Genomic DNA, 21124 nt, shown 5'->3' on the forward strand with positions numbered 1-21124 from the left:
GTGCACATGGCAGCTTGAAGTCCTTTCAAAACTTGAAAGTAAAACGAGCATCTCTGTTAGAAACTATGCATATTGGCACTCCTTGCAGTCTCACTACCTCAGTCATATACAAATGTGCCCACTTACTGGTAGTATAAGTGGACTTCTCTGGGACGAAGTGTGCTGACTTCGTGAGTCTATCAACAATAACCCATATCACTGTATAACCCTTCAAAGTCCTAGGCAACCTTGAAATGAAGTCCATAGACACATTCTCCCACTTCCACTTTAGCACACTCAAAGGTTGTAAAAACCTGTTGGCTTCTGTCTTGGTGCCTTCATCTGCTGGCACACCAGACACTTACTAATAAAGTTTGCCACCTCTCTCTTCATATTTCTCCACCAGTAAACTCGCTTCAAGTCCTGGTACATTTGTGTACTACCTAGATGCATATAAAATGGAGAACTATGGGCCTCAGTCAATAACTCGGTCTTAACTACACTGTTTGTTGGCACACATAATCGTTTCTCAAACATGAGTCGATCAGTGGATATAGAGAACTCCTCAACTTGCTCTGCTTCTGCTAACCGGTGCTTATCCACCAAATAAGGATCAGTGAGCTGTGCAATAATAATTTTCTGCCTCAAAGTTGGCTATACTAATAATTGAGCTAATTGTGAGGTAACTTTTTCTACTGAAACTGTAATCTCTGCTCTCTCAATGTCTCTATGCAAATGAGCCTGCCTAGTAATGAGCGCTGCATAATGTGATACCATCCTACTAAGAGCATCAACTATCACATTTGCCTTACCTGGGTGGTATAAAATCTCACAGTCATAGTCCTTGACCAATTCGAGCCATCTGCGTTCTCATATTTAACTTCTTCTATGTGAAGAAGTATTTCAAGCTCTTATGGTCTGTGAAGATCTAAATCTTCTCACCATATAAATAATGCCTCCAGATCTTAAGTGCAAAAACGACTACTGCCAACTCTAAATAGTGTGTAGGGTAGTTCTGCTCATGACACTTCAACTGATGAGAAGCATAAGCAACCACCTTACCTTGTTGCATCAATATGCAACCCATTCCTTTCTTAAAGGCATCATTATAAATCACATAACTCCTAGATCCATATGACATTGTAATGACTGGTGCAGTAACGAGTTTCTGCTTAAGGTCTTGTAAACTGCTCTCACATGCTTGACTCCAAACAAAAGGAGTCCCCTTCCTGATTAGCTGGGTTAGAGGATTGGCTATACGAGAGAAACCTTCCACAAACCTTCTGTAATAACCTGCTAAGCCTAGAAAACTTTGAACTTCACTAACTGTAGAAGGTCGAGGTCAACTGGTAACGGTTTCGATCTTCGCTGGGTCCATAGAAAACTCTCTCACTGGATACTACATGACCAAGTAACGACATCTACTTCAGCCAGAACTCACACTTGAAAAACTTGGCATACAACCTATTGGCTCGAAGAGTCTCTAAGACCTGATTCTTTGTCTTGGGGTAAACCAAGATGTCATCAATAATAACTATCACAAAAGTGTCTAAGAAATTCTTAAACACCTTGTTCATCGATTCCATAAATGTAACATGAGCATTTGTCAAACCAAAGAACATCACAATAAACTCATAATATCCATATTTGGAACGAAAGGCAATCTTGAGATATCACTCTCCCTAATCCTCAACTGGTGATATCCTAAACGTAAATCAATCTTAGAGAACACAGTGGCTCCCTATAACTGATCAAATAGGTCATCAATTTTAGGCAATGGATATTTGTTCTTGACTATCACCTTGTTGAGCTCTCTATAGTCAATGCAAACACGCATCGACCCATCTTTCTTCTTGACAAATAATATTGGTGCTTGCCAAGCTGACACACTAGGTTGAATAAAGCCTTTGTCCAGCAATTCTTGCAACTGAACCTTTAACTCCTTCAGTTCAGCTGGAGCCATTCTGTATGGGACTCTCGATATGGGACCAGTGTCTGGTTCCAACTCGATGGCAAAATCGACCTCTGTGAGGCGGAAGTCCTAGAAGTTCTTTTGAAAAAACATTAGAGTATTCCCTTACCACTGGCCCAGATGATAAGGATACCTCGGGCTCTCTAGTGTCTACAACACTAACTAAAATACTCCAGGTACCCTGGTCGAGCAGCTTAATTACTGGCCTTCATGGTCGAAATAACTTTGGGTAGGACCACAGTCTCTACTCCCTTATACTTGAAACTAGTTGCCTCATGAGGGTTAAAAACTACCTCCTTGTGAGAACAATCTATGCTTGCATGGTTAGCAGATAGCCAATTCATGTTTAATATTACATCAAAATCTCACATGTCTAATACTAATAAGGTTACATCTAAAACATGCTCTGCTATTTCTATTTGACATGTTTTTATCTTTTCTCTTGACAACATAATTTCTCCAGATTGAGTAGAGACAGACACTGAACAAACATTGAGGATATAAAAGAATGAGAGGACCCGAGTCAAATAATATTAAAGCAAGGTGCCCCAAGATTGGGAACGTACCTGTCACCACTGTGCCGGCTCTCTTGGTCTCCTACCTATTAGTGGCAAAAACTCTCCCCTGATGGGATGTGGAAATCTGATTCGAAACAGTCCTGAACGATTTCTGAGGGCACTTATCAGCTAAATGCTCAAGTTGCTTGCACTTGTAACATACTCTACTTCCTGCTAGGCAATGATCTGAATGAGGTCTTCCACAATTAGGACACATGGTTAATTCCCTCAAGGTTTTGCCTGCCTGAGCGACTTGGTGTTGATGTCATTGGAACAAACCACCTAATCTCAAATTCCTCTATAGTGCTGCTATAGGTTACTGCCAACCTTTTGTTTTTCCCTGAAGTTGGCCCCTTCTTTGCAGCCTTGGCCAACTCCGACCTCTCATGCAAACTCAAGTGTACTATCATGCATAGTGCATTAGCTTGGGTAGTTGGTATAAGGACGCAAACGAAACCCTGGATCTCTGACGAACTTGTCGGCTCTCTCAACCTCGGTTCTCACTAACTCAGATGCAAACTGGGATAACGCGTCAAATTCCTGATCATACTCCTCCACGGTCATGTTGCCTTGCTCAAGTTTTAGGAACTCTTGGCACTTGGCCTCTCTCACTATGGCGGAGAATAATTAGGCATAAAAGTTCTCCTTGAACTACTCCTAGGTGATCTGACTCATATCTCCACCCAGTATCCTATCTGTGGACTCCCACTAGCCTTTATCTTTTTTAGTCAGTAAATACACGACGCACTGAACTTTTTGGTCATTGGGGCACTTCATATAGCGAAAGATAGTCTTCACCGAACTCAACCACATTTATGCCTTGGTAGGGTCTGCCAAAGATCCATCGAAAGTCTGAGGGTTCTACTTCCTAAAGTCCCTCAGGTGCTTGGCTCCTGCTGAAAGCATGTCTAGTAGGTTCTGGGCTATAACTGGGGCATGTACTCTTTGTAGTTGGAATATGAACACCTGCAGCGGGTGCCTGAATAGAAGTTGTCTGGGTCTGCTGGATAGGTTGTCGTTGTGCCATTACTTCAAACAAGACTCTATACCTTTACTCCATGGTAACAAGGTCTGCTTGAGTGACAGGTGCAGTAGGGTCGATAGCTTGTATAGCCAACTGTCCTTCAGGTTGTCCCTCACGCTGATTACGTCCAACTCCTCTACCTCCCCTACCACTCTACGAACACTTCTACGTGGCAGCATTTTTCCTAAATCCCACCATTAAAAGTCTTTTACTACGATTCATTCATAACATACATAGTTATTTATCTAGTTTAATTCAGGCAAGTGATGAAGGACCTTATTAACCATAGGGATAAAAATTAAAGACTTACATCGTAAGTCAGTCTACAGAATCTAAAACTTATCTCTGATACCAACTGTAGTGACCCAATTTTCCTACTAAGTTGAAGTCATTACCATTTAAAAAATATAGACTTTTTATTTTTAAATACAAAAAAATACTGAAGTTTAAGGAAATATTTTAAATATTTAGTTAAAATAAGTAATAAAATACATAAAGAGAGAATAAAATAACTAATTAAAATACTAGTTTGGCCCCAGAAAAATTTAACAAAATATAAAATAGAAGGAAAACCAATGGTAAACATGAGTTCTTGAATCTAAGTGTGGAAGAAAACGGAACTATTCCCTATGACGAACCACGATCACTTATTGTCATTCGTCAGCTTGCCTTTATCTCTACCGTTACCGGTAAAATTAAACATTGTAAAGCATGAGTATAAATTTATACTCAGTAAGCTAGGGACTTGTTATTAGTCCGCTATGTGTCTATTAGATTTTCATTAGAGTCTTGTAAGAAGGTACAATTTATCTATTGTGCTCCCGAAGGCATGCTATCTAGAGATTCCCTAGGGACACATCTGGGCTCTCGGTGACCCCGAAGGAAACACCCTACAGGAGAGTCGGACTATAAGTGATCCCGTCTTATTACACATAAAACTGGCCACACATGCATGAGTAAAATTAAACATTGTAAAATATGAGTATAAATTTATACTCAGTAAGGGACTTGTTATTAGTCCGCTATGTGTCTATTAGATTTCCATTAGAGTCTTGTAAGAAGGTACCATTTATCTATGGTGCTCCGAAGGCACGCTATTTAGAGATTCCCTAGGGACACATCTGGGCTCTCGGTGACCCCAAAGGAAACACCCTACAGGAGAGTCGGATTGTAAGTGATCCCGTCTTATTACATAAAACTGGCCACACGCATAAATAGGTGGTGATCCGAAGGGACACCCATAAGGTATGATTCTAACAATAATCTAACATAACATCATAGCCTATATAAACATATCATATCGTAAATATCATGACCTATATAAACATAACTCATAGCATGTCCCAATCAGGGTACATCTCATTCATATCACAACGATTTTCTATGTAGCTATCGTTATCTTACATCCTTAGCAATCACATTAGTTACATCACATACATTATAGCTACGCTAATGCATACCAAGGGAAAACATGATGGGAGGATCTAATAGTCGAATCTCTTACCTTAAGATTTGCAAAAAAAAAAAATTAATCTTATCAACAACATCCAAAAGTTCTCCAAATAGACGAATCCTAATCATAACGAAACTTAGATTAATAAACTTGTCAACCATCATCTAAATTTAACTTAAGTCTTCAACGTACCCAAAGACCAAAACTTAAGTCTTCAACGTACCCAAAGGCCAAGGTTGTAACCAAACACCTTGAATAAGAAAATTGATGGATGAAGTCCTCCAATAAAATTAGCTAGACCTTCAAGCAAAATAGACCAACTCAAATCTATAATTTATAATTACTTAAAACCAAGAATTCACAATTTGATGGTATACCTAACCCAATCAAGTACTTACCAAAAAGCCTCTCCAAATATGGCTCCAAAGCAAAGATGGTTAAGGAACCAAGGAAGGGGCTCACGACTCGGCTAAGAAGGTAGTCGATGCGAGGAACTCATGTGTAGAGAGATGGCACGGACGGCTCGGGTGAAGAAACACGGTGCAGAAGACTAAAGCCTACATGTGCGAACGAGTTGGCGGTCGCAGACGATTGGATGCGCGATTCGTGACGCTTCGGCTTCGGACGAACGAAGAAGACTTGCTTTGGCTGCTTCACGACGATGGTGAAGGAGACCAGATGTTTGCGAGGACGACCGACGACGGAAGACAAACGGCGACAAGGCTTCAGTTGGAGGACTGTCGGACGGAGGCACCGCCCGAAACCTTGGCGGTTGCTAGGGTTTCCGAGGGAAGAAGAATGTGTGGAGAAGATGATGCACGTAAAACGAGAGAATACCTATTCAATAATGATATTTACTTTATTAGTAATAATAAATATTATTATTAGTTTCTTTTCTCTTTTTAACTTTCCAATAAAACTCTCTCTCTCTCCACCTTAATTACCCATCGAAACAATCTTTCTTCTTTTTATTTCACCAATAACCAAGATATAAAAACTTAATAATTACATTACCCATAAATATAATTATTTATTTATTCCACAATTCAATTATACAAATACCAACTAATAACCAAAACTCTCAAACTCTCAAATAGTTAACCATTCTTCCTTCAATACTTAATTCATCCAAAACCACAAAAACAAACAAATTCTTAAATAACACCCAAAATTCAACATAAAAAAAAAAGTTAAAATTACTTACATTATTCTTCTCTCATTCTCTATTTTGTTCTCTGTTGTTTACTATACTCAAACATCCTTAAACAAAAAATACTATATCCTACATTAAAATAGTTTGTAACACAAACACTACCAATATAACAAATAATCATAAATAATTCACTTGTGAAAGCATGTTTAGGATTTAAATAATATATTTATTAGTTTGAAATTTTAGTAAATACAACCCGAACGACGATCCCTTTTACTAATCTTTAAACGGAAACAAATTACTTATATTTAATGCAATTTATTTATTTAATAATATAAAATTCCATCTTAAAATCAATTAAGAATGAGATAAGTAGTCCATCTACCTTATATCAAGCGTGAGTCGCCTTGATTTTTTCAATAAAAATTCTCAACATAATAAAAGTTCGTTATACACTTGACGACGCTAAAAATTGTCGTAATGGTTCAAAAAACACAAATAAATAAAAAAGAGCACCTTTTCTTCAAAATTTTATAGCACATTTAATTTTTTTCTCCTCTTAGTTTGGTTTAGCTATACAATGTCATAGAAACTCTTTTTTTCCCAGTGGACGTTGGCCCATTGTCGTCCTTAAATCATATAATATACACAGACGATTAAATAATCGATCTATAATATATTATATATACTTTGTTTACATAACTAAGATAAGAGAAGAAGCAAAGAGATGTAGTAAGACAACAAAAGCAAGGTACATAAGGAAACACATTGTGTGCTATATTTTTCAAACATTTATTATTGTACAAAATCTCTCCATGTACACACAAAGAATTCAAAATAAAAAACTTTATATTATTCAAACTTTTTAATCCTTATTTTTCCAATTTCAGAAAGTGAATCTTTGAAGACAAAAGAATAATATAAAAACCATTAATAGAGTAGTGCATATATAGAAGTTGGCTGTTCACATTCCATATCAAATTTGGATATGTTTTATTGCATGATCATATATATTGTACAAATATGTATTGAGTTTTTGTGTCCAATGCCCTTTTTTCCTCCTTTACAATAGTAAATAGATTATTTTTTTCCCTTCAAATCAGAATCCTATTCTTTCAATTTGGTGGGGAATGCTTTAAGTCCCCACATTAACTATACACTAGAAAAATCATTGGTAAATAGCTCATTTTTTGAGTGAAACTATACAACAAATGTACTTTAATTTGCACTTCCAACTAAAAAGTAGATAATATATAATTATGGTTAAAATGTGTCTCCTAACGAATAGTATAAAGTCATGCTCTAGATCATTTAGTTGGATCATTAGTCAAAAGTGATCGGTTTGGTTCATCGATAATTGAAAAAAACACTAATTTCTTGAAGTTGGAGATTTGATCTAATTATAAGTTGGATAGAATAAGAGAGTTAAAACAATTTTAAAAAAATATGAAGGTGACTACTGGAAGGAGGGACCTAGATGTGATATATACACCTCTATATATTATATTTTGTTTAAGTATTGTATGAGATAATTGTATTGATTAAACTTTTAAACCATGGTAAACAAGTCAATTTAGACTCTCAATTAAGACTTCTTTTTGTTTTTTTTTAAAAAAAATCTATTATAAATAATCTATTTTATGACAATCCATTTTATTAATCTCACATCTAAAAGTGTAGATAAGTAAATTTAGTTATTATGAATGGTCTAATTTGATTTATGTATTTCAATAATTTAAAAGTTTAATTTTGGAAGAGACAAGTATATGGTTTGCAAGTGGAGTAGTATGAGACTAGCTTTTATAAATGTGGATGAAACTAAAATTCTATTTCTGTTTCTTTGCCTTTGTTGATTATTGTTTTTAAGATGACACATTGAGAGAAGACCACATCTCAAGATTTAGTGATCAATAAACAAAGATTTTAATTGTTGTGAGACTAAAAAATCTAAAAGACTATTTTGAAGTATTATTATTATTATTTTGTGTGTGTTTTCATTTACATTTTTAGTTGCATTTGGTTTCAATGTTTGTGAAACATTAGTGTAAAATTAAGATAAAATTTGAAAATAATAAAAGGGAATCTCTTTAAAATATATAAAAGTAAAATGATATAATTTCTTTTTAGAATAAAAATGATTGGTTGATCTTTAAATTTGATAGATGTAGTAAAATGATATTATCTCATATATATAATTTGATAGGTTAAAAATCCAGAAAGGAGTTTAAAGGTTATATAGAAATTTAGTCCCCTCATCTATGACAAAATTAAAAAAAAAAATAAAAAAAAGGATTTGTTTTTTGATTAATTAATTTGGTTGAGTGGTGGAAGGGGACGCGTGGGGCTGTGTTGTCATTTCAATGTACTGACTGTATGTCCCCTCTCTTCTCCTTTTCTTTCATTTTCTTTTTTTTAAATTAAAAAAAAAAAAAAAAATCATATCTCTCTCCTTTCCCTCCCTATTTTTTATTTTACCATATATCCTTTTTCTATTTTGGCTCTCATTTTTCCTTTTCCTTTTATTTTAAATTAAACTTATGGATCAATATATACTTTTCCTTTTCAACAAACACAGTATAACTAACTCATTCTGATTCTAAATATTTTCTTTTGCTTTTTCTTATTATTACATTGATATTTTTTATATTAATATCTATGTTCAACCATTGATTTAGAGATAATAGGTTTTGTTTTGATTCTTGTTTCTCAATAACATTTAAAATAATTTAGAGCCCATATTGAGTAGTGGGCCAGTTTTGGACTTGAGAAGAAATTTATGGCCCTTATTCATTCATGTACCCCAAATATCTTCTACTTTTAGGCCCAAAACATGAAAGTACCATTTACTCTCAAATTACTTTCTTCTCCTTCAGCTACCCAACCCAAATTCATACAATTTTAGGAACAAACTTGTATATGCTTCATTTGTTCAAGAGTAGTACCATTTAGATTTGAGTCTTACGTTTCAAAATGCTATCGATTTTGAGTTTTGTTCTAATTTAGGTATAGGAGTGTCAAGGATTTAGGATATGTTTGCATATTCCAAACTGATTTTAATTTGGATAAAGGATTAACATCACCTTTTGTCATATTTAAAATTTGATTAACATCACTCCATTAATAACAATTCGCTGCTGTTTTATTTTACTTTTAAACACATTTTCATCAAGTTAAATTTAATTTTTTAATGATTTGAAAAATGATAAACCTCATTTTACTTCTTTTAATTAATAATATACATTAACACAACTAAATGCACAATAGTAGTTTTTTAATGAAAAATTGGAGTTCAAGTATAAATGTTGAAATTTAGAAATAAAATTGAAATAAAAGTTAGAGTAAAGTTAAAATAAACTTAGAGTAAAGTTAATAGGACAACAAATTAAAACCAAACTCAAAATTAACACTAAATAAAAATATCATTTAGGAACTAAAAAAACGGAAACCTAAAATCTAGAAAGAATAAAATCCCTAATTTCTCAATATTTATGTTTCCAACAACGTAAAATGATGGCTCATATAATATTAAACAAAAGTGTTACAAAACACCAATTTAGAGATGTAATTAAACCATTCTTTAGAGTTAATGAACAAAAAAAAAATGAAAATGAAAAAGAAAAAGAAAAAGTGTAAAACACAAAGAAAATTATAAGAGTTGTTGGAAAACACAGTTGATCATTGTCGATTTAGTTGTGTTATATCGAACCACTACCTGAAACAAAATTTTGCACGTCCTTGATGTTAAATCGTTTATGTTAGTTGCTCTCAAAGGTTAACACAACTTTTCAAACTCAAACGTGCACTCGCAGAATTAAGGCTTTTTTGTTAAGAAAGAACTTCACACCAAAATCTTTTCTTTTCATATATATATTAAAAGAATAATTATTAGAATTATAAAATAAAATAAATATTACATTATTATTAATGTCCAAATGAAACATCAATTATAAAATAGTACAATGATAGTCATTCCCAACAATCCCCACGAATGACTACCATTGTATTATAGTTAAAATAGTAAGGAATGAATTTCTCTAAGCAAAGAAAAAAGTAGTATAAACTTAAACATCAATATCTTTCAATTTCAATTGATGCATAGTGAGGTGGGGCAACAACCCAATTATTGAAAGTAAGTTACCTTTTGAACTTTCGATAACAACGGTTGAGACCCCACAACACGTTTTACTTCTTAAATTTCCATCAATTTCACATTAAAGTTTATCACTAATAGACCACTCAAAATTGTGCTATTTAATGTCATGCACATAAAACCTCGGATCAACATAAAAGCTCTGATTTTTTTTTTTTTTTCATAGAAGGCGGTCACACCTTCACAATCAAAATTCCACATTTATGTTTTTAGCATTTGATTTAAAGTATTTTATTTTAAGAACTAATGAGTACTTTAAGATATTTTCTATCTATTTCACATAGAGTCCGAACTAGTATTATATATATATATATATATATATTACATAGTTTAATTATATTTTATAAATGCATATTCTGAAGTAGAAGAAATTTGATTTGTGGAATTGAACGTTATATATTGATTGATATAACATATACAATATCTAATATTTACTCATTTGATGCTTTCACTCGAATACAAGTTAAAACTTAGAACTTATTGATATTCGGTTTTTAGAATGTTGTAGTTGCAAATCAATTTGAGCTTCGATCTTCTGGAATCCAAGGAAAGTTTAACCTTCCAAGTCTTCATTCTTTTAAAAGATGTTGATCTCGAGCTTGATAAAAACTTGCACGTCTTGAGAGCTTTTTTAGAAGTTTGAATCTTCAATTCTTCAAAGCTTCAGTACTTCAGAGCTTCAATTCTTCCTTCAACCAAAGATCCTAAAAAATGAATGACAATGGTCTCTATTTATAGAGAAATTTTATGGGCTTTAGGTGGGTTTGGGCTCATTTGCTTGGTGGGCTTGGACTTGAGCCCATTTGCAAGTTGGGTTTGGACTTGGACCCATATGCTTCTTGGACTTGGGCTTGAGCCAATTTGTTTATTGGATCCTATTTACTATGATGATGTGACATAATTTAATTAGTCAAAATTTTTTGCTTAACAAATACCCCTTTTTGAGATTAGTGCACGTGTATGGGTGGGCGAGTCTCGAAAAACCAAAAGTACAAGTGATTTGTTCTTGACTTTGACTTGAGTTAATATGTCAAATTAATCACACTATGCATTTTGACATAAGTGTAGTTAAAATGTTAGATGAAGTTTGTAATATAACCGAATGTCAATTTTAAATTGAAATTTGATTTTAACAAAAAACCTTTGGAATAGGCCAACCCATGAATTTAATGGGATAATTGAGACTTTAAAAATGATATAAATGAAATATTGTCAACTTATAAAAATGTGAATTTAAGTGAAAGTTTTGATTTTTTTTTTATCTCCTAATTTGATTTTTTTTTTTCAATCCTAGATTTATTTAGGAAAACAAAAAAAATTAAAGAATTAACTTATTTGTTTGTTTTTTTAATAAAGAAAAAGATTAGAAACTAATTCCAAGTACTAACACAATCTTAACACATTTATTGAAGAGTTGGAGGAAAAGCTGGAGAATCTCCAACATCTTTCTTCCTCTATAAATAAAGAAGAAAGTTAGAGCAAAAATGATTTTGGTTAGTTGTTTATCATCCTTCCTTATGTATTTGCCTTCTCCAAAGTTTTTTTCTTTTTTAATTTATGGTCAATGGTGGACTGAAGATTAGAGTTGTTGTGTTTGAACATGGAGAGGATTGGAGAGGATTAGATGTGGTGTGTTTGAACGTGAAAATTAACTTCTTTTCTTTGGAATGGTGGTGACCCAGACAAAAGAAGATTTTCTTTTTTTAAATTCAAGTTCTTTTCCTTGTTTTCTATTTTCTTTCCCGTTTTTCTTTTTGTTTGTTTTTTCTTTTCTATCTCAAATATTTGTTTTTTTTCCATTTCTATTTTTTTCTATTCTATGCTTTTATTTTTCTTTTATTCTTTTGTTTTTCAAATAGGGTATGGCTCTTTATTCAAGACGTGGAGACATCATTTAAGAGAACACTCATCTACTTACCCTACCCTAAGTAGGGAATGAGTGAATTACATCGTGTGTAATTATGTTCCCAGCTCCCCACTTGGTCTTGTCCCCAAAATGATAAGCTTATTGAGTCGACGATCTGGCCACTCTCATCCATACAAATCAAAGGACAATCCTTCGTGAACAGAAGTTCATAACACACTTAAAATTAAGACTAAGTTACCTAGGCCATCCTAGTGAAATAGAAATTTAATTAGTTAACGGAGTTACATTTAATGGTTATTATTTCGTGGTCCGGTCTTATGCAAACTCATTGCATAGGATACCCTCACTCGCATGTCAACTACACAAACACGTTGGATCATTGTGTTTATATCAAATACAAATGGAGCTGTATCAATAGTGTTACCAGGATAAGGTACCCAGCCATATCCTTATACTATAGACCCTTTAACCTGATCTTGAACATTGATCCATGTATGTCTTTACATATTGTTCAAGACTCATTAAACAACTTAGGATGCTAGTTTATTAAATTTGAGTTATTAAGACAAAACTAATAATTTAATCAATAACAATTATTACAATAATAACAGTTTATTAATAATGGTCAATGGATTACATTTACAATCTATGAGTTTTAAGACATAAATCCCAACAAAATCCACTACACGGAGACTAATTGAAAGACACATCTACAGCCTATTAGTCTCAATTCTCCCTGTTCATTAAGGCGGTAGGCAAATTGGTAAGATAAAAGGGGATCGGTCCCAGTTGAGGAAGAAGAAAGAGGAAGAGCAGCTCATGGTTCATTTTGAATAAACTCCGTAAAAAAGCTCTCTGCTAGCAAGAGAGTTCGATCTTTCTTTCGGTAGAAAGTCAATGAACGAGGTTGTCTCTGTAGCAGTTGCCGAAGAGCCAAAAGTCTTGGAATCAAGGGAATGAGTCCTCTAGACTTGATGTAGGGTCACAGACAGGGAATTCGTAGTTGATTCAGTGGTAGTTTCCTTTCATTATGTGGAATCTGTCTCAGTTTCATTCATCAAAGTTGTGGAAAATAGTCAGAAGTCTATCCCAAGTTGGAATATGCTACCGTCGATTTTATTCCTCCATTGTCTTATCATAAAAGAAAGAGGAAGTGGCTGTTGTCTAGACTAAGGAGAGGTTCTCATAGGCTCCAGAGGAAAATTGAGGTTTAAGGCTCTTTCAAAGTAGGAGGGTAGAATATGTCTCAAGCGCGAACAAAGCAACTCAAGTCATCGATACAGGTTATGAATCGGGACGATAGCTACTTGATCGAAGGAGAAGGTGATAGAGAAATCTTTGGATTGATCTTTATTTATCTTTCTCTCTTCTTTACTTGGGTGATTGAGAGAGATATTCCATAGATCCCATAGAGCTATCCCTAATTGAAAGAAATTGTATCCAGTCTTTGGAATGAGAAGACGCATCTTTATTACATTAGCTCAAACTTCTGTCTTTTTCTTTGAACTTCTATAGCATAGGCTTTCTCTTTGGACCCCTAACTTTTTCTTTTCAAGGATGGAAATTTCTTTGACCTATATCTCTCGATAATCTCTTATTAACAACTGATTTAAAACTGAGAGTTTTGGAATACCATATTTTATATGAACGACTTGCTTAAAGAAGAGAAAGAAAGAGAAAATTCGATAAAGGAGAGCTCAATAAAAGACAGAAAGAAAGTGAATATGGACAAAAATCAATCACAATATTCTTTGCATCTGTTCAGAGGACTTTTCATATTAGCCTTCTTACCCAGTAGTTAGATGTGAACTTTCGAGACCTTTGAATATCGTTCTAAGTTGGGTCGTCTCTTTCTAGGCCAAAACATTGGCTCTTTTTTCCGGCGTTTCGGGATGGAACCAAACAACTGAGTTTGGGGCATAACCGTTCGGCTTTTGTGGGCAAAAAATTTGATATTACTCAAAATGAGACCACTAGTAGTTAGATGTGAACTTTCGAAACCTTTCACAACTTCTAAGTTGGAACGTCTCTTTCTAGGCCATAACATTGGTCTTTTTTGTCTACGTTTCGGGACGGAATCAAAAAACTGAGTCCGGGACATCACCCTTCGGCTTTTGTGACAAAAAACTTTGATATTACTCAAAATGAGACCATACAACAGATAGATGTGAATTTTCGAGACTTTTGACAACTTCTAAGTTGGGTCGTCTCTTTCTAGGCCATAACATTGGCTCTTTTTTCGACGTTATGGGACGTAACCAAAAAACTGAGTCTAAGGCATCACCGTTCAGCTTTTGTGAACAAATAACTTTGATATTACTCAAAATGAGACCACCCAGTAGTTAGATGTGAACTTTCGAGACCTTTGACATCGTTATAAGTTGGGTTGTCTCGTTCTAGGCCATAGCATTGGCCCTTTTTTGACGTTTCGGGACGAAACCAAAAAACTGAGTTCGGAACATCGCCGTTCAACTTTTGTGGACAAAAAACTTTGATACTACTCAAAATGAGACCACCCAGTAGTTAGATGTGAACTTTCAAGACCTTTGATATTGTTCTAAGTTAGGTCGTCTCTTTCTAGGCTATAACATTGGCTGTTTTTTTTACGTTTCAAGACAGAACCAAAAAACTAAGTTCGGGGCATCACCGTTTGGCTTTTTGGGCAAAAAACCTTTGATATTACTCAAAATGAGACTACCTAGTAGTTAAATGTGAACTTTCATGACATTTGACATCGTTCTAAGTTGGGCCGTCTCTTTATAGGCCATAGCATTGGTCATTTTTTCGAAGTTTTGGGATGGAAGCAAAAAATTGAGTCTAGGGCATCACCATTCGGTATTTGTGGGAAAAAACTTTAATAATACTCAAAATGAGACCACCCAGTAGTTAGATGTGAACTTTCGAGACCTTTGACACCCGTTCTAAGTTGGGCTGTCTCTTTTTAAGCCATAGCATTGACCCTTTTTTCGACGTTTCGGGACGGAACCAAAAAACTGAGTCTGGAGCATCACTGTTCGGCCTTTGTGGACAAAAAAATTTAATATTACTCAAAGTTAGACCACCTAGTAGTTAAATGTGAACTTTCGAAACCTTTGACATCGTTCTAAGTTGGGCCTATCCCGAAACTTGAGAGTTGACCCTACCTTCCACTCATAATCCTAGTCTTTATGATTCTTTTCGGGTTTAACTCAAATGAACTAATCCGCTCTCTTGTCAAACTCTTCTGTTAGCAAATTCCTGAGGACAATTCAAAGAGGATTTAGCCTGCATCCCTTATCATTTGCCCTTCCTTCCTCATCTTATGCTTCCTAAATTGAGTCTTTTGCTTATTTGGTCTTCTAACCAGTCAAATTCTTATTTCTGATTCTGCATAGACAGATTACGATATAAGTGGAGATACGAGATCTTTCTTCTTTTCAACTCATTGTCTAACCTAGAAATTGAGAATTGAGTTCATATACGCTTCGGAAAACTGATCATTCAAGGCTTTGTGCCCCATAGAAAGAGCGGACTCAGACTGCCCCAACTCCAGATCAAAGGAAATCATGATGCCTATGAAGAATCTTTCCTATGATTATTTAGACATGGCTACTACTTTGAATGAGTCTTCACTATCTATTTTTGGGAGAATTGGGTAGCCTTATTAAGAAATGAGTGACGATTGCTATATTAGTCAACGAAATTCATACCACTCGTCCCTTGTACCAACTATGATCCTCTGCCCTATGATTTCGGCTTTGCCCTTGTTTATTTCATAATCGCTCTCCTATCCTTGTTGTGTGCACTTGCACTCCTCTGAATCGCTTCACCAATCGCTTCGCCTACATTGCTATGTCTTCCGCTCCTTCCTAGCCCCTTCTCAATTCATTCAGTCTGATCGCCTATTCAATGAATTTTCAGATGTGAATTGCAATGAATACATATATGAAATGGATTATATAAGAATGGATCATAATCCGATATGAATCTAAAGTTAAGATCAAGAACTCTTATTCTCTTTCTCCTTCTTAATGATGAACTTAGGCCTTAAATCAAAGATAATCTATAAGTGCATCTAATAATATCTAGAATTCGATAAGAAATAAATTTTCTTTCTATTTCTCGTAATCTTTCTATAACCACGTAGCGGGGACCTACTCAAGTGTGAATGAAATTATAAGATTCAATAAGATTTTGATAGAACAGTTATCCTCTCCCCTGCGAGTCGTCAACTCATCTAGAGCTTGATTTTGACAGTCTTGCAGTTTCACTCCTCTCGTTTATAAACTCACTCGAGTGCTGGCTTTGAATATCCTTTTTCCCGGGAATGCAATAGTAAGTTGGAACCAACGTCATTTGTTAGGGAGTTAGTCGTGTCCTAGGAAAGTCAAAACCTTTTGACTGGCAAATTCAAAGATCTCATTTATCAACAAAGGGCTCCAAGTCTCAAAGGATGAAAAGGATCAGTTTGCATTTCCTTTGAATATTCAGATCGGACAAAAACCACTCCTTAATCTAGAGTTCTCGCGTGCATCCTGTCTCGCACCACTCCGTGGGCAGATCTCGAGCATAATCTTTCTCATTCTATTGGGACATATTGACCTACTTCAAAAAGTCTCCTCAATCCAGTCTGGTCTGGATACGATTGATCTCGAAAAGGAGAAGTTTCAGCCCGTGAAAAGGTACAACATGCTTCAAGTTCGCAACCTAATGCTTCAAGAAATCTACCCTAGTTCGCGCGGACTATTGATCTGATGATGCAACAACCCTATCTTATGCAACTGAAAGACCATATCTCTGTTGATGCTTTTCCTTGTTTCTAGTCCTGGGATCATCTATGTTGGAATTTATGTCCTAAAACTCGTAGTTTGTAATCATATTCTACTCAATAAGTTGTTATTGATACTATAATCTTAAAGCTAATAAACTAAGGTCCCAATGCTATTATTATGTAAACTTGAACTTTATGTAGAGACATAAACGTGGATCAAGTTCGAGTAAATAGCCTAAATAGTCTATAGTATACGAATACGACTGGGCACCTTAGTCTAGGGACATTATGGATGTGGATCGTTTTGTAGTTAGTACAAACGATGTGATCCTAAATCGTTCGTGTAGAGACATGAAAGTGGGTGCATCCTATGTAAAGAGTTTACATAAGACCGGATCCATGAAATAGTCACTTTTAACTTATAACACCGCTAACTTTGTAAAACTGACTATTTCGTTTATAGATATCCAGTGTAACTTAATCTTAATCCTGAGCTAATTATGAACTTCTGTTCACACGAGATTATCTTTAGATCTGCATAGGTGAGGGCAGCTCAATGACGTTGGTTCAATAAGTCTTCCATTTCAGGGGTAACACCGGGTGGATAGCTAGGGACATAGAGAGCAAGACGAAATTCACTCCTATCCACTCTAGGGTTAGTAGATAGGTTGTTCCCTTAAGGATTGAATCCAGGTCTTGAACAAGGGGCTCCACCCTCTCATTGGCTCGAGAGGGATTCGGTTTAAAGGTTGGACCTTAAATCAATTGTTGAATAGTGGATTAGTGGACTTAAGGAGAAAAGATATAATCTCGAGGTAAAACGATACTTTGACCCAGTCGAGATTATGAACAACCTGTGAAGGATTAACTTACTTATCATGGTTATATCACGTAGACACAAATATATTTATAGTGGGGGAGTGCAACTACGAGACTTTAGTGGGATGACCATTTAGTTAACGAAGGTTGATTAACTCGGTCTAAAGAGTTTAGCCAGTTAATCTAAGATCGTTGAAGCCCTTATCTATTGGTCCATTAGGTTTCCTGCTAGCTCACAAGGAAATCAACTTAGAACATTATGATGGAATAATTTGAATTGTTTGAATTAGGTAAAGAGAGAGAAAGACAAATATATCTATATAGTCATCGGTTATAATTAAGATAGAGCTTCATGTTTAAATGTGATTTAAATATGAATATGGATTCATATTTGGAAGCTCGGAATTGATGAAAAATATAAAAATGTAAAAAGTCAAAATGTTGACTTTTGACTTTGAAAAATCAAACTTTGACCGACTTTATATTCAAATGTGATTTGAATTTTGGAGAAATGAATACGGATTCATGCTTGGGAGGTTGAAATTAGTCAAGACAAAAAATGGTTAAAAGTCAAAATGTTGACTTTAGACTTGAAAAAGTCAAACTTTGAATTTGATTTAAATGTTGAATTACCATATTGCCCTTAGACTAATTTAAATAATAACACTTGTTGAGATTTGACAAGCTTATCACTTGCATGTGATATGCAAGTGCTTATTGCATGCAAGACACCTACCCACTAAGAATGCAAGTGGTGAGATAGGAAGCTCTTGCATGTAGTTTGCTTGTAAACAAGTTTTATGCAAAGTGAAATGACTCTTGGATTTGAAATTAAAATTAATTTTGTAATTGAGAATTACAAAATAAAACCAAGAACTTTTCATTTGAGTCTCACAACATAAAAAAAAAAAAAAAACTAAAGTTAGGTTCCTCCGAAGAATCTCATCTCTCTATTTTCTCCACCATTTTTTAGTCTCACAACTCGATTCTAAGTCCGAAGAATAGCGGTCAACGCTAGTGGTAGTCCCAACTTTGATTTCGTGAGAGATCGTGAAAAGCACGTGAGGAGATTACAAGAAAAGAAAAGCATCAAAGATGAGGTTTTTTTTAACCCTATCTTTGTTATTTTAGGGTTTTTTATGCATGTTAATCACTAAACTTGTTTAGTTGCAATTAGAGTAAAATTTTGATCTTTATTCCACTGCGCATGTCTACCATTTCCATCAATCTATCCCTCATCCAATCCAGGTTCAAGAGATAATTACCTTTCGTCCGCAACAAGAATCTTCTTGATTTGCCTTCGTTCTTAATGAACGAATATCTTTGGTAAGCTTTTTTGTGTCGATCGAATCAAACTTCCACACTAAAAGAATCAATATATAAAGAATCTTCTCAAGAATATTCCTGTCTTATGGCACCTTCTCTCAAATTTCATTGAGTCTATCTTCATCTACTGAGGCCTAAAGTCAGCCCTTCTAATGGATAGTCCTCCGAACTGGTCTGAAGACGCCATAGGTTAATATGGATAGTCCTTTAGTCTTAATACTCCTAACTACTAATGGATAAAGAAGTCCTTCGAACGGGGGACGGGGGTGAGGAGCAAAGAATTTGAGAAGAGGGTTGGCAAATTTCATGTTCAAAGAGCCAATAGGTGAAAAGAATATTGAATCTACGGGCTTCTCTACTTTCCAAGACAATGGAAACCCATTTGGATGACTTATCAGCCGATCCGACCCGAGAATGAAGGCCAATCCCTCATTTATTAGGAAAATTTCAAACAAGGTGAAATTCAATATGACGAAACGATAAATAGTGGTTGATCTTAGAATATATAAGTGGTTTATCAAGCTCTGCTCAAGAAATAAGAAGATATAATAATATTCCAGTGGTTTATCAAGTTCTTTTTTATGATTGAAATTTGCGAATCTAATAAGTTGATATTAGAAAGTAATAAAGTGCCTTTATCAAGCTCAGAAGAGCTTTATAGTCTCTATCTAATATGCTTAGGCCTCTTTCTTTACTCAGGGCCACTGAAGACTGCTCATACAGCCACAACAAAACTGCTAAGGAAGATTCCTTTGACTTTCTTTCCCGCTTCGATTCATTCCTTGCTTAAATAGGTGAGTCCTGATTACATCACATCGACTTAACAAAATCGAAATTCGAGTCCTGCTGAAATGGTCCTTATGATCTTCTTATGTATCCTAAACCTCCTCATATGATTATCAGAGTTCTGAGATGAGAACCGTTCTTGCAATGACGAACTCACTCTCAATCTACAATATCTTTCTTCTTTGCGTTGGAGGTCCTTCAATGCCCACGTAGCGGGTTTTAGTTCCATTAATCAGTCCTCTGTGGGTAAAGTCCAACTAGAAATAAAATAAGTGGAATTCAAAAAGAAAGAATATCATCTTGAATCCATAGTTAGGCACAAAGAATATTGCGTGGAACTGAAAGAATATTGAATGATCGAAGCGCAAAGAATATTGCGGAGGAGCAATGAAATTTGTGAGTCAAAGAAATTCATAAATTAGGCTACCGAGCGCCCATGGGTTGGGTCCATCCCCTCCGTTTTCGTCAAGGACCATAAATACGAATCAAAGTGGGAAGGCCAGAAAGTTCAATAAAAAAAGCCATCAGTCCGAATTCAACCATCAAATTGCTCAAAAATCAGAAGACTTCTCATCCCTTGAAAGCATGCCAATTTCTCAGCCTTTTTGGATGCAAAACTCTAAGAGGTCCTAGGTCCAAGGAAAGTCTAGCGTATCAGTTCAAGAAAAAACTAGAAGAGAAAAAAGGCCTTGATTTTAGTAGATTCAAGAAAGTGGTGATTTAAATCTTATCACCTCTGAGCTTATGAAGAAATACGCCTGCTAAAGAGAGGTGGTGGGAAGAAAGCATAGGCCTAAGAAACTTCCTTCCATAACCCCAACTGCAGAGTGGATTTCGATCCTGCGATCAGTCTGATGTGGATTCCAAACTCTGCGTGGCTTACTCGACCTACTGCATCCATAACGATTCCTTACATAATACATAATCTACTCTCAAAATTCACTCTCGCTAAGCCAGACCACCGTCCTTCTAGCTCTAATTGGACCCATTTTTGGACTCGCCTATGGGCGAAGTTCATTAAAGGAATAAGACTCGAGAGGTCAAATCTCCATTTTTCTCGTTGTGGGAGCGAAGAAGATGACAGCGGTTGGGGAGAGGGGTGAAGAAGTTCGACTTTCTATATAGAGGAGAGGGGAGAATAGAGAGACTTAGAGGAGAGGCTTGACCTCGAAAAGAAGAAGCATGTCAAAGAGATCGAAAACTCGAGACGAGCGTCGAACCAGACAAATAGCCTTGTGTTTTTCACTCTCAGTCTGGGGATGAACATATCTCTGTAAAGGTAGCTGGG

General features: G+C 35.2%; 1 long non-coding RNA gene across 1 annotated transcript; it reads right to left on the reverse strand.

Annotated features, from left to right (window-relative positions):
* Window positions 1–4853: 4853 nt before the first annotated feature.
* On the reverse strand, window positions 4854–5580 carry LOC116405624. Its single transcript, XR_004218722.1, has 2 exons — window positions 5384–5580; window positions 4854–5285 (listed from the first exon to the last, which is right to left on the reverse strand). It is a non-coding gene; the product is annotated as an uncharacterized LOC116405624 (long non-coding RNA).
* Between the last annotated feature and the right edge of the window lie 15544 nt (window positions 5581–21124).

The sequence above is a fragment of the Cucumis sativus genome, unplaced genomic scaffold, assembly GCF_000004075.3.
Source record: "Cucumis sativus cultivar 9930 unplaced genomic scaffold, Cucumber_9930_V3 scaffold128, whole genome shotgun sequence".
NCBI classification, from domain to species: domain Eukaryota; kingdom Viridiplantae; phylum Streptophyta; class Magnoliopsida; order Cucurbitales; family Cucurbitaceae; genus Cucumis; species Cucumis sativus.